Consider the following 15,817-nt stretch of genomic DNA (forward strand, 5'->3'; position numbering starts at 1 on the left):
CGACGCACCCGCAGCGACGGAAGTGTGAAAGAGGCCTAACCCACAACTACACTGCCATAACCCTTACCAATGCTGACCTACCACTGCCACTGACTGTCCCTATTTCTGTCCCTAACACACAGATATCAGAATAGTGTCAGCCATTATCACATTAAACAGTGTCAACTATCATGAACTACACAGGAAACACAGCAAACACAAAACATACCTAGTTTCATTAGGTAGGCATGCAGAGAAATGCAGGGCTCAAGCCAGCCGTCTGCACATCCCCTTACAGCCGGTGCAGAAGCCAGCTGCTGACTTCAGTGTGCAAGCGACGTGCAATTTATGACGTCACTGCTATGCTCCACCAGTGACTTAAGGTACCTTCACACGAAGCGACGCTGCAGCGATAGCGACAACGATGCCGATCGCTGCAGCGTCGCTGTTTGATCGCTGGGGAGCTGTCACACAGCAGACAGCTCTCCAGCGACCAACGATGCCGAGGTCCCCGGGTAACCAGGGTAAACATCGGGTTGCTAAGCGCAGGGCCGCGCTTAGTAACCCGATGTTTACCCTGGTTACCAGCGTAAAAGTAAAAAAAACAAACAGTACATGCTCACCTGCGCGTCCCCCAGCGTCTGCTTCCTGACACTGACTGAGCTCCGGCCCTAACAGCAGAGCGGTGACGTCACCGCTGTGCTTTCACTTTCACTTTAGGGCCGGGCTCAGTCAGTGTCAGGAAGCAGACGCTGGAGGACGCGCAGGTGAGCAAGCGGCCCTGCGCTTGGTAACCCGATGTTTACCCTGGTTACCAGTGTAAAATATCGCTGGTATCGTTGCTTTTGCTTTCAAACACAACGATACACGGCGATCGGACGACCAAATAAAGTTCTGGACTTTATTCAGCGACCAGCGACATCACAGCAGGATCCTGATCGCTGCTGCGTGTCAAACGAAACGATATCGCTAGCGAGGACGCTGCAACGTCACGTTCGCTAGCAATATCGTTACAAAGTCGTTTCGTGTGAAGGTACCTTTACACGACGACTTCAGCTGCCGGTCTCTGATTAGCCAACAGTGTGTAATGCAGTGCATGGAAACGGCGCGTCTCTGTGCTGCAAAACATTTCACCTGGATGTGCGTTCTCAGATGCACATCCAGCTGAAATAGTTGCTGACATTAGCGGGCCGTCCTCCAGCATGGGCCCAGTCTCAGTCACACTCTCTAGTACTGTGATAAGTTTGTACCTGCCTCCATAGATCCCTTTAAGTCGTGTCCCCCACTGTTCTGTGCTTTCTGGTCTTGCTGACACAGCACAAATGGCAGGAAATGCCCTTTCAGCCAATCACTAGCTGAGGTGGGTGTCAGTGTGGCCAGTGATTGGCTGTGGGAGCATTTCCTGTCATGTTCAATGTGTCAAGACGGGACAAAGAAAAATGAGATGCAACAGGTCTATGTGAGGATGCAGATGATTCATGTTGGTGCCTTCTCTATGACAATGCATCTTTTTCCTGGAAGGTCATTTTATTAATAAGCAGAGCACTATATATTATTTACTCATTATATATATATCTAAAATTATATTCTGTATGCTAGTAGAACAAAAACAAGAAGGGTTAATAACCTGGCGTGATAGGGTGTAAACCATCCATGTTTTTACTTCTATAGCTATTTTTGGTAGCCTGACTCAACTTTACTTAACTGATTATGCTGCTAAGAAAAACCTCCAGGTTGCAGAAAAAAAAATCAGGAAAGGGAACAGATCTCTCCTATTAGGTTGCTCTTGGCAAGCTTTTAAAATGAGCTCTTGTCAAGCAATGTACAGCTCTGAAGGTGGGATTAGTACTAGGATGTCTTTTACTAAAGGCCAGGGGTCACCGCACATGGCTTATGAAAGTAATCTTTGTAGGAAGCAAGAGACAGCTGTTGGGTTGGATCTGTTCCTTGTCTTCATCATTCTTATGGTTCTCTATTTTCTAAATGTAAAAAAGAAAACCTGAGTACTGTCCCTACTGGAGGAATCGGGAGACTTCATACTACATTAGGCTTACTGATCGCTGAATTCACCTCTAGAAGAAATTGTGGTATTTATTTCTACATTGTGCACAGAGACTTGACGAGCGCACATATTCCTATGTAATGGAAACTATTAGTCTGTGTGATGCTTTAAAGGGGAATTGTTAAAACTGTATTTATAGAGTAACTGCAGTTTTAGAAAACATTGACATATCACAGAGACATATCAGAAATATTAATTAGTGGTGGTCCCCCCAATTACTAAATTATAAGAGCAGAAGTGCTCAGTCAAGTGCTGCTCTCTGAGATTTCATAAACTTTCTATTAAAGAGGTTCTCCACTACTTGGAGAACTCCTCAATTTGAGAGTTTGCATTCATTAAAATAAAAACACTCATACGCCTCTCCTGTGCCGGCACCGTCTCAGCAGTGTCGGCTCGTGATCTCCCGAGCCTCAAAAGAGGTTGTTATGTCACACAAGCCCTGCGTCGGCATCACTGTCCCCGCCTTCGGATGAATAAATAATCAAGGGGAAGTAAGAGCTGCGGCTGGCCGATCAACCCCCTTGAATACGTATACATCCGAAGGCAAAGACAGTGACGATGGCGCTGATTGGTCGTTTTCTATCTATTTCCACCCTTCTCTGGCTCTATGAAGCCAGAGCTGTCAATCAAAGAAGAGGGGAAAGGGTGGAGATTAAGGAGAAACAAGCAGGTGGTAAGGTGTGTATATAAATGATTGGCCACACTGTGATGCACCGAGCGCCTATATTTAACTTGAACAGTCATTCTGTGCTGACAGTGTCCCTTTAAGCCTGTCTACAATCTCAGAGAGCAGCACTTAGCTGAGAACTTCTACTCTTTTATTTTAGCCAATGTCAGGGTCTCAGCATTTAAACTTCCAACTTGTCTCTAAAATATGTTACACACGTTCTGAAAAGGCTTTAACTCTTTAAAGATAAAGGGTTGTCCCATAAATATCATAAATGACCTATCCACACTGGATAGATGATAAATGTATGATTGTTTAGGGTCTGGTCAAAAGAGCACCCACCAAGCTTGAAGACCCTAATGACCCCTGAGCCGAGTGTTCCTGTGTATGGGGGACACAGGAGAGATAGTTGCTGGGGGAAAGAACATTCGGCTGATAGCTGTATAATGTGTTTTAAAGAGGTTCTCCAGGTTAGAATACTGTTCTTCCAGTAACGGCACCACTAAACACATGGGTTGTTTTTGGTAATTCAAATTACCTGCATTGAAGAATATGGAGCAGACCGTCAATACCATCAATACCATACACAACCTCTGGACTGGGGTGGTGTTATTTTTTGGCAATACACAGCCATCTTTTTAATCCTGTACAACACCTTTGAATTCCTGCTGGTGGACATTACTAGCGGGCGGGTTATTTGGACTTCTGCAAAGAATGATCTAAGAAATTAATCAGCACAGACCTGACCTAAAATAAACATTAGTATTAAAAGATACAACTGTCTCTGGACCCCCCCTCTCATTGGGAGAACAGGGCTCCCGTACCCCTATTATAGCTGGTCAATTCCAGGTGTAGATGGTCAGACCTCGGATATTTATGGCATAACATAGTGTACCATTCATAAGGTCAAAGATCAGGGTGGATTGACTTACGATATATTATTTAAAGAAATTTTCTCTATAAGACCATTTTGAAAATGAAGTCAGTTTCTTTCACCCCTAAAGAACAGATATTATTCACTGCGGAAGATACATCAGTTTGGAGATCACTTCAGGGGAAAGGTATTATTGTATTGTAACTAGTGATGATCAAGCATACTGGGACAAGGTGTTATCTGAGCATGCTTGAGTGCTAATAGAGTGTCCGCGGCATGCTCTAATACTGTGCTCGAGTCCCCGCGGCTGCATGTCTCTTGCTGTTCGACAGGCGCAACTCATGCGGGGACTGTCTAATAAACAGGTGATCCCTGCATGTGATACGGCTGTCGAACAGACGAGAGACATGCAGCCGCGGGGACTTGAACATAGTATTAGAGCATGCAAACGACACTCTATTAGCACTCAAGCATGCTGAGATAACACCTTATCCGTGCGCGCTCGCTCATTACTAATTGCAACCATATAAATGAATATTTGTCCATGCGTTATATGCACATGGAGCGCCCCCACACCGCCGCAGGGCCGAGGGGTACCCGGAGCCGGGCCTCTGGGATCTCAGTCCTGGGGTTGTCACGGTGGCTAGACCCGGTCCGTGGCCCTGTCCGTCAGTGGGGGACGTCCGGTGCAATAAGTGGTGTGGTAACGGTGCAGTTGTGGGGTGCAGGTCGCGGTAAATAACGAGGACACCAGGTTGCAGTCTCTTTACCTCTTTACTGGAGATCTCTGAGTCCTCAGTCCAGAATACGGTTCACCAGGCTGCGCAAGTCCGGCCGGTCCAATGGCACCTCCAGAGTTCTCTTCACAGGTGGAAATCAGTGCCTTCCTTCTTAGCGCTGTGTGTTGTAGTCCTTCCCTGCTGTGCTCACGGAAAGTACCCCACAACTGTTGTGTCTGTTTCTTAAGTTCCCTCACAACTCGATTAGATGTTCCTCTCTTATTCCGTCCCTCCCTGGTATTCAGGTTGGAATGGCACCCGTTTGTCAGGTAGGCCTGGAGTTCTTCCGGGACCCTAGTGACGCCCCTCTCCCGCAATTGCCCCCCAAGACTTCATAGGTGATATGTGGTAGACAGCCCGCCTGAGACTGACTGTCCTGCCGCTGTTTGGAGTATGGCTTAAAGCTGTATCTTATTCCACTCCCTCGGCGTTCCGGCCACCGGTAATGCGCCTCAGCAAGGTGCTGCCTCTTTCAACAAAACCCCTGCTGGTATTCTCCTTCTGCTTGATCTCGTTTCTCACTCAGCACAATCTATCTCGCTTCTAGTCCTTTCTTGGGCACCGCCGCTATGCTGAGCAGGCACGGTCCCGTTACGTTCTTTCCAATGCCAAGCCTCTGCCAGGATCCCACCCCTGGCAGAGACCCTACAGTCTCTTCCTCCACAACACCCTCTCTCACTAGGTGTTGCTTCGTTCAATCCAGTCAGCGTTCTCCTCTAACTTCCTGCCTGACCCCCAGTTTACCCACTATGGTGGGGAGTGGCCTAATGAATAGCACCCTTAGCTCCCCCCGGAGGCCCTGCTGTGAAACATATTGGTGTCTGTGATACCTGATCAGAGGAACTCCTTCAGTGCCATCGAACGCACCATGGCTCCCCTTAGTGGCGGAGCCACAGTACTGCAACGACCAGGACTCTGGGGCGCTGCACACAAGCCAGGTCCACTGGAGAAGCAGCACTTCTTACAGAGCAAGTATCTGTTCAGGCACATAATAGAGGGTCCTCATTGCAGAAGTCCCCCACTGTGGCATTAATATGACACACTAGGGCATATGGAAAAGAGTTGTTCTAATACAAGCCCTCTACCGATTTCCTATGGAAGAAAATATTTACTGAGTATTTTCTTTACTTTATATAAATTGCTCTTAAAGGTACATGTCGAAGTAATTGACAGTGACAGCCATGTTCAGATCTCTGGCCGTATACACACAGTACCATTCAATAGAATACGGCAGAAATAAAAATAATTTAATTAACACTGAGATTTGATCAAATCCAATATCTTTTCGGAGCAGTATTGACTGTGCAGACGTCTCCTGCAGTGTCCTCTATTCCTCGAAGACCTGGAATTAGTGTATCCTGATGCACCTCTCCATATTTAAGAAGGTTAATGGATGGAAATGAGAACCGCCATCGCAGGAGTCCCTTCCATTTACTTGATCAATGCACTCAAGGACGCTCCCTTCATCAAGTAATTACACCTCAAGGTCCTTAGTAATGTGTAGAGAGAGCGATGTGACTGAACGCGACAGTGATCCATCACCAATATATTACTATTATTATATCATTATTATTATATCATAGTCTATGAGTCTGCGAGATCTGAGTTAAGATAGAGTTTGTACAATACCCTGCACATCTGAGTAAGGTTCAACCAAAGCTGGGCTTAGAGAAAATCATATATTTCCATGGGGCTGATCCCCAAAGGGCTTACATCCATAGTATTGGTCATGAATATCAGATTGATGGGGATGGGACACCCGCCACCCATACCGATCAGTTTTTTTCTTTTCCGGCAGCTGCCAGTTATCAATAATGAACAAAGCCCAAACAGAGCAGTTCTGTCCACTGTTACATAGTTATTGCCCAAAAATGCAGCTTAGGCCACATTCACTTCAATAGGCAGCAGCCCCTTCACAGTGTACAAGCAGCTGCGCCATTCTGGCTCCATTCACTGATTACATGTGGCTGCTGCTGGAGCTGAAAACAGCTGATTGCTGCGGGTACTCGGTGCTGGACCCCCAATCTACGGAGAGGTCACCACTATCATAAGGTCGGAAAATCCTGTTAATGTCTCAGATCGCTAAAGTCATTTGGGTCAGTGGTGGCTACATGTTTCGGACAGCCTCTGATCTCCCCTATATTCTGAGCTGGATGTTGCATTACTAGAAGGAGTCAGGGCTGAGAGCTGATGGCTTTACAGAAGTCCACCAAACAATGATGGCATACAGGTCAGATTTCTCAATTTTTCTACTTTTTTTTTTTACATTTGAAAATCCCCTTCCCTTTCCTGTTAAATCATACCTTCCATTTCAAGTGACTACTTAGAATAAGATATTACAGATGTGCATGAGGAATAATACTATTGTCAGCTATTTTATGACTTGAATTCCAAATATTTCGCTAGTTTTCCCATCTGCTTTATCTAATTTCCAGTTGTCTTCGAGCTAGAGGGTGAAAACTGTCTGCTAAGACATTTCCCATACACATAACTGGTCTACTGTCTCTATATAGTACATGTTCAGAAGCATGGAAAACATTATACAGCAGTACTGAGCAGGGTAGCTGTGAATCCCAATTGGATCCAATCCCAGCAAGGGCTCTGGTTCTCCAGAATAAAATCTGTCCAATGTCTTTCTCTTGACAATAATTGATGTGTCTACCTTTTTAGTATGTAACTTATTTCAACAATAAGATCTCATGCCTTCATCATGCGTTCCAGCCTGGCACATGTGCATTACTTTATCCAATGGCCCTACTGACTTGCAGAGTGAATTGTGAAAAATCAAGATTGCAATTTATCATTGCCCCTCACCTTATATGAGGTGACAAGGCAACGAGAAACGATGAGCGGACCCGTGGAAGTTCAGGTTCTGGTACCCGACCGAACTTTGGTTCAGGTATCTGAACTTGAACCTGAACCCGAACCCCCTTGAAATCAATGGGTTCCCAGAGTTTGGAGCTGGAATCTCTCTCTCCTGCTGAACTGTAAGGTGGACTTCCAGGAGAAGTCCATGTTCGGAGTTCAGCATCGGACACTAGGAGTCCAGTACGAACCCTGAACATTACAATTCGGGTTTGCTCATCTCTAATTGAAGGCTGTAACTATCGTTCCACCAATAACCATACATATAGGATTATCTATGACATTTCCGAATTGTGAGTAACACTTTATACATTAAATTACCAGTTTGGGAAACTGTAGGCCTGAAGGGTAAACTTCAGAGAACTTGCTTATTGCTATGGCTTATAGCTGTCAGGGGAATGATGATTTAATCACAGATTCGAGCCTCATTGTTGTCAGGAACAAGCGTGACATAACATGGCATCACATCAGTTGTACACTATACGGCCATGTTCACACGTTCAGTATTAGGTCAGTATTTTACATCAGTATTTGTAAGCCAAAGTCAGGAGTGGGTGAAAAATACAGAAGTGTTGATGTGTCTCTTTTCCTCTGATTTTTCCTCTCCTGATTTTGGCTTACAATTTTTGATGTAAAATACTGACTGTTCCAATACAGTATATCTACATCCATTCATAGTTTTTCACGAACACTAGGACGTCTGGGTGTTACTTCTGTAATAAAAGCACCTTATTATAACCATCTAAATGCATCCTTTGGTAAAGGATTTGGAATTAGAAAAAAAAGTATGTTTTGTGTTTTCTTTTTTAAAGAAATAGCGCCATTCATGTTATCAGGCTGTATGTGGTATTGCAGTTCAGCCACATTCACTTGTATAAGCCATTGTCATAGTATCAGATACAGGCCATGGACCAGAGTGGTGGTGGAAAATAAATCAGTAATTCCAAACAACCAAAATATATTATTCTCAACATTTCACCTTCATTTCTAGCAAGAAATGTAAAACCATACACTTTGTGTTCATCTTAACTTTGCTCCATTTTAAAAGCTCCTATTATACCCAGGTGTGATGCAAATGTCCGCTAGATAGATGGAGGGCACGTCGGCATTGATTGTGCCTGCAAATGGTGCAGCAGTAATGAGGAGCGGCCGGGCAGGTCATCAGAAAGATGGTGACAGGAGGGAGACAAGTGACTGTCACCTGACAGCGAGACTGACACGTCTGCTCTTTATGTAGCCATTGTAGTGATTTACCAGCCGCCTGCTGTTAATCATTCATTATGTGAGGAGCTGGCAGGGAATTCATGAGTTCCGCTAGTAGTTCACGTATAAATAAGAAAAAAGCAAACAAAGCAAATATGTATCATCCACCAGTACAGACATTGTGATCTGTGCACAGCCTGTGCGACACCGCTCCTCATTAGGTACAAATCACCATCTTCTGCCCTTTGTAACTAGATCCTGTCCTTCTATACAGAATAGAGCATTATATATGCAGGTGTGATTTCCTGATGTGTTTCATTCTATCTAGCTACAGAAAAAAAATTACAGAAGAAAACCTGACCTGCACCTCCATACAATGTGAACAGGTGCAAGCTGCAATGACCGCACAATATACAAAAGGAGAGCACAGCAGCACTCTATAGAGGCCAAACTAGTACATGCAAACGCTGAATACATGAGATCTAGAATGCATTGTTGCTAAATAAAATGTACTTACAAAATGAACTTGCAAAAATGAAGGTTCTTAGCGCATAAATTGGCCAATTCATGTGTGCCCATCAACCACGGCAAGGTGACGCTTCTCTGATCGTTTCGACCTGCCCATATATATGTAGACTTGTAGCCCAGGAGAAGCATGCCTGATAAGTATCAGAGTAGTTACCCATCAGAGAAGCGTCACCTTGCCGTGCTATCTATCCATCTATCTATCCATCCATCCACCCATCCATCCATCCATCCATCATCTATCTATCTATCTATCTATTATCTATCTGTCTATTATCTATCTATCTATTATCTATCTCTCTATCTATTATCTATCTATCATCTATCATCTATCTGTCTATTATCTATCTATATGTCTATTATCTATCTATCTATCTATCTATCTATCTATCTATTATCTATCTATCTATTAATTATCTATTATCTATCTGTCTATTATCTATCTATCTATTATCTATCTGTCTATTATCTATCTATCTATCATCTATCTATCTGTCTACTATCTATCTATCTATTATCTATCTGTTATCTATCTATCTATTATCTATCTATTATCTATCTAATATCTATCTATTATCTATCAATTAATCATCTATCTATATCTTACTATTTGGGAGCCTGGGATGCAAAGTGACCATAATGAGCCTCAGCCAAATTTCTAAGAAACAGATCAGAATAGAACTGAATGAATACAATGAAAACATTTTTGTGTTTTATGTAAATTAACCTTATTTTCTGCATAAATAAACATTTCTCCAACTTTCTAATACACTTTGTGTTACTTTAGGAGTACATAACAGCCTGTGCTTAGCTGAGAAGTAGATACATTTTGACTCAGTCTATGCTCTGTGAGCTAAACAGCCTGGATTCCAGACTGATACATTGTAGCAAACTAGTGAAGTGGTTATTCCAGCTGTGGATATATTCTGCTAGCAGAGTAATATTTCTCCGTCTTCTCGCTCTTGGATCTACTCCAGTCGTGCACACCTGCATCTGATCCTGTTCGCTGTTAATAAAGCAGCTGTATGATAATAATCATGGGGGGGGGATGGGTTTACATTAGGAACCAGGAACAATTTTTTATTATTATTATTATTATTAGTGTTCCAATCCTAGTCAGATAGCCGCACGCCCATGTTAGACACTTTTGCACATCCACCGGGCAGATCAGCCGACTTATCGGTGCCGTCTATTTGCCATCCCGGTAGACTATTTTTCTAGCTGGGAAATGCCGGTATAACAACCCCAAGTCCGCAGACTGCACCCTATTACCCAAAGGATGTGATTTCACCAGCAAAATTAATATCCATGACCTCCCTGCTGCTGCTGGAATCTCCCCCTGCTCAGGACAGGCTGAAACTGTCAGTCAGGTTGGGTGGGTTGGTAGAGATAGATTTTCAAAGTAAGTACACCAGCCTACTCAGATCTATTAATCATATATGCAGTTAGTATTGTGACAGGTTAGCTTAAAACAGCCTGGATTTTTAACAAACTCATGCTGAGATCTGAGCAGCTGCTGATGTTTTTTGATTGCAATATCAAAATAAATCTTCTTATGCCACATAGTAGCAGGAGCCTAAAATCCTTGATGTTAACCCCCTTCACACCAAGCCCAGTAAGCCTTACCCATAGCTCAGATTTAGGTCAGTGCTGCCACTGACCATAAAGAAAGAAATATTATTCTAGTCCTTGTTCAATATACAGTACTTTGAAAAGGTATTCATACCCCATGAATTTTTCAACATCACACCCAAAAACTGAAATATATTTTATTGCTATTTTATGTGATATAGCAACACTAAGTAGCAAGTATGTGTGACGTGTAAATGATACATGTTTTTTTAAATTATTTAAAAATATAAATCTGAAAACTGCATTATTATTCAGTCCCCCGAATCAATACTTGGACCACCTTTGGCTGCAATTACTGCAGCAAGTCTAGAGGCTGAAATATCATTCATTTTATATCACTATTCCGGACTGTAGACTTCCATAAGTTGAAATCTTTCCTGGAAAATTTATCCAAAAAAAATCAGGGACAGCCAGAAATTTTGACAGACACATTGTAAAACCATAATAAATCCTGAAAAATGTCAATTTATTGAAGTCTACAGAATAGTAATATGAAGAACTGTAGATTGATACTTACAGTCATAAAAATCTGCACAAGTTTCATCACAATAAAAAAAAATCAGACACATTTATTTATTTTTTGCTAACAGTAAAGGAGTGCCCCTTTATTATTTTTACAGACTGTCATGGAGTTTTTGGACCTTTGGCGACCTGGAATGGTTGGAGATAACGAGAAATTCTCATTTCTTTGTCTTTATAAAATGTCATTGGAACTCTGGAAAATCAGCCAGCAAAGAAGGAATAGGAGGTTCATTTACCAAAGGAGGTAGATCTGCATCAGACAAGCAACGTCATGCTCTGTAGATAAGTTTTCATCATACTTTGGCTTGGAAAAATAATTCCTATTGACTCACGGTGTCAAAACCACTTCAAATAGACTTAAGTTTTAGTTTTCCTTTCAGAAAAGGTTTTCAAGAGTCCTAGCGAAGCTTTTTCTGCTGAGTTTTTCAAGGCGAGTGTGAAAGGATCCCAAGTGAAGCATTACTGGAGCTCGCTGATATATGAACCTGTATTACGGCTGGAATATGAACTGTGTTGGCTGGATGACAGCTGGCAGTGACCGAAGCGATGGAAGTAACGACGTAATGTGCAGAGAAGCCGTGCTCAGGCACAACGGGATTTTCCTTTTCTGCAACACAATGACAGTAACAGAAAAAAAAAAAACGAAAAAGGCTGAAAAAATATTTCAAATAAAGCATCTTTGTTGTCGTGCCACTTATCCCCATGCTTAAGTGTTAGTGACAAGCATTTTAGTATGAGCAGAGCTTATTAAAGGGAATAAGTCAGCAGGTTTTTGCTATGGAATCTGAGTGCAGGGACATGTAGGGACAGTGAGCCTGATTCCAGTGATGTATCACTTACTGGACTGCTTGGTGTAGTTTTGACAAAGTCCCTGTTTTTTGTTTTCTCTGCTGTAGATGTAGAAGTGCTATGAACGCTAAGCTGTGTATGACCCCGCCCACATCCCTGATTGGCTTCTTCCTGTGTACACTGTGCAGGCTGCCAATCAGTGATGGGGGCGGGGACACAGATTAGCTGGACTGCATAGCACGTGACACCTAGTCCTGCAGTGATAATCTTCTGCTGATAAAACACTGATTGTATTGAAACTACAGCACACAGCCCATTAAATGAGACATCACTGGAATCAAGGTCTCTGCTGCTACATTATGTGCTTTCAAATAAATAGCAAAAAAAATGCTGACGGATTTTGTTTATGCTGCTTACACATCCTTGGAGTCAGGGTATCTGTCTGTACGCTATGCTGCTCTCATTAAATACCAAAAGCCTGCTGACTGATTCCCTTTAAACTGCTTTTGCCTCTGGCTGAGATGCAGGCTGCAGCAGCTGCAACTTTCTTTTACCCAGTCCCCACTGAGTTTAGTAGTAGCTGTATGTCATAACAGGTAGCTCCCTCTAGTGGTGGCTGTATTCAGTGACAAATACATTATTTATCATTCAGGAATCTTTTCAGCTCCCCATTTTTACCTAAAAATTACATGATGGCCATTAATATCAATGAAGCAAAGTATATATTGGTAGACCTCTCAGTGCGGATGAAGCAAAGTATATATTGGTAGACCTCACAGTGGGAAGGGACCACTTCTGAATATTCCCTGGGCTCTGTGATTTTTGTGCATGTCACTAATAGATTTCTATGTTTATTGCAGTGTCAGGAATCCCCTGTAAGGACCATTGTAAAACACCAAGGTTACTTACTGGTAGCCGTTTTTTCCGGAACCCATGACGGCACACCTGAGAGAGGGGATCCGCCCAGTCAGGACAGGAAACCCTACTGAAAATAAAAGGGCGGTACCTCTCTGTCGCTTCAGTTGGTTTTCAGAGCATGAGAGGCCCCCCTGGTTAGTACACATGGCAATCCAACACCACATTATATTAACTAAACACACCCAAAACAATAGTGCACACCGAAGGGGTGATAAAGGGGGGGAATATACGGGTGCCGTCATGGGTTCCGGAAAAACCGGCTACCAGTAAGTAACCTTGGTGTTTTCCCTTCCCCCATGACGGCACACCTGAGAGACTTTTGTAGAATGAAACCTTAGGGAGGGACCACCGCTTGTAGCACCCTTCTACCAAAGGTTAGGTCAGCAGAGGAAGAAAGATCTAGCCGGTAGTGCTTGAAAAAAGTTGAGGGTGAGGACCAGGTAGCGGCCTTGCAAATTTGATCAATTGATACCTCAGCCTTTTCTGCCCAGGAGGTAGCCATGGCTCTGGTGGAGTGAGCCTTGATGCCTTCGGGAACCGGAGTGCCACCCGCAGAGTAGGATAAACTAATGGCCTCCCTAATCCATCTGGCAATAGTACTTTTAGCTACCCCACACCCTTTTGCTACCCTGAAAGGCTATGAATAGGGTTTGGTCTTTCCTCCACTGACTAGTCATAGATATGTATTGTAACATAGACCTTCTCACATCTAACATGTGGAACTTTAGTTCCCCTGGATTTTTAGGATTACTACAGAATGATGGTAAAGTAATCTCTTGACTCCTATGGAACTTTTGAACCACCTCGGGGAGATAAGCCGGGTCCGGTCTTAGAACAATCCTGTCATCAAAAACCTGAGTATAAGGAGGGCATATTGACAGGGCCTGTAAGTCACTTACCCTACGTGCCGATGTTAAGGCTACTAGTAAAACTGTTTTAAGGGTAAGCAACTTAGGTGATAACTCCTGCAAGGGCTCAAAAGGCTGTTTAGTTAGGGCTTCTAAGACTAAATTTAGATCCCAAGGAGGGATTTTTGGGATAACGACCGGCCGAGATCTACTACAAGATTTTATGAATTGTGAGACCCATCTATTTGAGGCAAGATTACAATTATATAGGGCCCCCAAGGCTGAAACCTGAACTTTAAGGGTGCTGGTTGCTAACCCAAGATGTAATCCTGCTTGCAGAAACTCTAGGATAGGACCTACTGGAGCCACCTCCCCCAAAGGTTCACCCAGGAATTCAAGAAATTTTTTCCATGTCCTACCATAGATCCTAGAGGTTATGGGTTTTCTGCTTTTCAACAGGGTGGAGATTAACCCTGGTGAGAATCCTTGGCGACTTAGTAACGCCCTCTCAAATTCCAGGCTGCGAGATGGAAGCCCTTCACCTGAGAGTGGGTTACTGGGCCCTGGGTTAGCAGGTCCGGAACCTCTGGCAGAATCCATGGGTCTGTTACCGACATCTGCCTTAGAAGGGAGAACCATGGTCTCCTTGGCCAAAAAGGAGCTATGAAGATGATTTTTGCCTGATCCTCTCTGATTTTCCGGATCACAGCTGGAATCATCATTATCGGGGGGAACGCGTAGGCCAGAAAAAACTTCCAGGATATCAGTAGGGCATCTACTGCGAAGGGATGTTCTCTTGGATTCAAGGAGCAGAACTTTCTGACTTTTCTGTTGTGAGAGTTGGCAAACAAGTCTATCTCTGGTGTGCCCCAGGCCTGGACTATTTGTTGAAATATCTGGGGGTTTAAGGACCATTCCCCCTGCCTTAAGCCTCTGCGACTCAGGAAGTCCGCTTGAGTGTTTTCGATGCCTTTGATGTGCAACGCCGACAGAGATGACAGGTGTTGTTCTGCTAGTTGAAAGAGTAGATTTGATGCATTCATGAGGCCTTTGGATCTCGTCCCCCCCTGATGATTGACATACGCCACCACTGCTCGATTGTCCGTCAGGATTCGAGTATGGCGACCCCGAAGTAAAGGAAGAAAATGTCTTAGGGATTTCTCCACTGCCCATAGCTCTTTTTCATTTGACCCATAGTTTTTCTCTTGTATGGACCAGGTAACTTGTACAGAGTGAGACCTCAGGTGAGCCCCCCAACCTGTACCGCTTGCGTCGGTCGTGATGATGTCTATGACTGGATTTTTCCACTGGACCCCCATTGTCAGGTGGTTTTTCACCGTCCACCAAACTAGGGAATCCCTTACGCCCAGAGAGAGACATAGATTTCCTTCTAAATGCCCTCTTAACAGTTTTTGAGCTGAGAGAACTTCCCACTGTAGTTGTCTTAAGTGGAATTGTGCCCATCCTACCGCCGGAATACACGATGTTAACGAGCCTAGTAGGGACATCGCCTTTCTCAGAGTCATTGTTGGCTGGCGTATTGCTGTACTGGCCAGGTTTATTATCTTGTCTACTTTGTTTTCTGGAAGGATTCAGAGCTGACGTTCGGAGTCCAGTATTAACCCCAGGAAGGACTGTAATTTTACTGGCAGTAGTCTTGACTTGGGGATATTTATTAACCAGCCCAACTCCACTAGAGTTGATGTTACTACTGATACTTGATGAGTGCAGTGGGACTCTGACATTCCTATTATAAGGAAATCGTCCAGATATGGGACGATGACTACATCCCGGGACCGGAGGAACGACATTACTTCCACCATTACCTTGGTGAAAACCCTGGGAGCTGTAGACAGACCGAACGGAAGGGCTGTGTATTGATAATGCTTTACCTGATTTTGAATATAGAGAGCTACTCTCAAGTATTTCTGATATTCCGGATGTATTGGTATATGGTAATATGCATCCTTCAAGTCTATGACTGCCATGAAGCAGTGTTGGAAAAGAAGTTTTATGGTCGTATTTATAGACTCCATCTTGAAAGAGTAGTTCTCTATAGATGAGATAAGAAGAGGGGGGAGTAAAACCCATCTCCTTCCTCCCGAACCGGGACCTCCTGAAGAACCTTTTTGTGGATAAGTCCCAAGACTTCGG

This window comes from Ranitomeya variabilis, chromosome 6, assembly GCF_051348905.1.
Source record: "Ranitomeya variabilis isolate aRanVar5 chromosome 6, aRanVar5.hap1, whole genome shotgun sequence".
NCBI classification, from domain to species: domain Eukaryota; kingdom Metazoa; phylum Chordata; class Amphibia; order Anura; family Dendrobatidae; genus Ranitomeya; species Ranitomeya variabilis.